The sequence below is a fragment of the Trachemys scripta genome, chromosome 7 (assembly GCF_013100865.1).
Source record: "Trachemys scripta elegans isolate TJP31775 chromosome 7, CAS_Tse_1.0, whole genome shotgun sequence".
Classification (NCBI taxonomy): Eukaryota; Metazoa; Chordata; order Testudines; family Emydidae; genus Trachemys; species Trachemys scripta.
In genome coordinates this window covers 110,196,395-110,198,390 of record NC_048304.1, presented here as the reverse complement: position 1 = coordinate 110,198,390, position 1,996 = coordinate 110,196,395, and positions in this window count along the sequence as shown.

The window sequence follows — 1,996 nt, the reverse complement described above, 5'->3', positions numbered from 1 at the left end:
GCCAGGGGCGTCTGCAAGCGGGGCCCCTTCCCGGCTTCCCAGCTGTGCAACGAGCACCCACCCCTCCAGACGCCTCCCCACTCCTCCTCCAAGGAGCCTGAGCTGGGTGATGGGGACCAATCAGGGATTTTTCTACACCCCTCCCAGTGGGGGTGTAAACCCCCCCCCCCGAATTTCCCCAACACCCTCGCCCCCACCCCAGTGGTCAACTAGTTACATCAGTGTTGCCAGTGTAGTCATTGGTTGGAAATCTGAATTGAAATTGCAACACTAATACACACTTTAAAAGCATATGCAGCGTATGATAAAATACTTGTACCTGGAAAAGTGTAATAGGTTTGAAAAGTATGAACACAGACTAGCAGCTTCCAACAGCTGTTGTTTTTTCTGACAATGTGGGCACATTTGTATCAGCAATCTTGGCCAACCTTAATAATTTATCATTATGATTGGTAAGCAAGGTGTGAATGAGCTCTCCCCTGCCAGCTAGTGATGAGCCCGGGGAGGGGAGAAGGCTTCAGGACCAGACGGTATTTACATGAACTCACCTACTCTGCCTAGGTATCCGGCAGACAGAGCTGTGCTGCCCAAGTGATCAGTTTTGGCTGGTGCTGGGTTACAAATCACTTTAGTATTGAATGTGTGGGTCATGAAATGTTGTTATTCTTATCATCTGAGTAAAGGGCAGCAGAACTGTGCTTAGCCTGCCTGAATGAGGGGGTCACCCTCAATTAGGGTGACCAGACAGCAAATGTGAAAAATCGGGACAGGAGGTGGGAGGCAATAGGTGCCTATGTAAGAAAAAGACCCCAAAACTAGGACTGTCCCTATAAAATCAGGACATCTGGTCACCCTACCCTCAATGCTTAATTTTTGCCAGGCCTTGGCAGTTCATAGCCCCAGGCTTGCAACATCAGTTATGAAAGTAAAAAACTTTCTTGAGCCCTGGCACCTCTTAATTACAAATTAAGCACTGGTCACCCTCAACTGAACTTCACTCGCTAAGCAAAGGGTTTGGAAGGCAGATCCCAGTGGAGGAGGGGATGGGACAGGGGTTTTGCTTGGTGGTGTGGGCTTTGCCTATGAATCACAGGCATTATTTGAATTGCCCCCTCCCCTATTTAAAGATAGAGCTTATTAGGCTCCATAGAGAGTCTTTTTTGTTTTGTTATGGGGTCACTAGAGCTGAAATCACTAATAATCAGGTCTAAGTGCTTAGACCTGCTGCAGGACAGCTTTTCTGTGGAAAAGACAGCCCAGCCTGCACTTGCTGTGAGGTTCCCCCACTGAGCACTGAAATCACCGAGAGCTGGGTGGAACCTCAAGAGACCAACTTGCAGAGGTCACAGTGGCAGGTGGCAGCAGAAGGTGATGGCACACGGCCATTGGCAATGGAGTGGTGGAATGAACGGTGCATGACAAACAACAGCGGCCAGAGTGAGTGGTGAGCAGCTAGAGGAACAACCTTCTCCCCCACACCCTCCCAGGGTGGGAGGTGAACTCATGTGAAAGCACCTCTGAACTCTGGGTCTTCACTGGCCAAGGACAACAACTATGAGTGGGGTGCAGTACAGGGAGAAGGAAGAGGCATGTTAAAAGAACATTTGTTTGTTGGACTACGTTTTTGTGACTTTGCTCCAGAATGCTAGATTTGTGACTAAGAAACTTATATAAATATACATTTCCTAGTAGGCCAAGATATTTTTTTAAATGTATTATTTACCAAGGTCATTATCTCACATTGTTGCTATCTTGAGAGGTCGTTGTCTTGGGGAGTTTCTGTACTAAACATTTTTATTATATTATAATTAATTTTTACATACGAACATAAGAATGGACATATTGGGTCAGACCAATGGTCCATCTAGCCCAGTACCCCATCTTCTGACAGGGGCCAGTGCCAGGTGCTTCAAAGCGAATTAACAGAACAGGGCAATTATTGAGTGATCCATCCTCTGTTGTTCACTCCCAGCTTCTGGAAAGCAGAGGCTCCCAG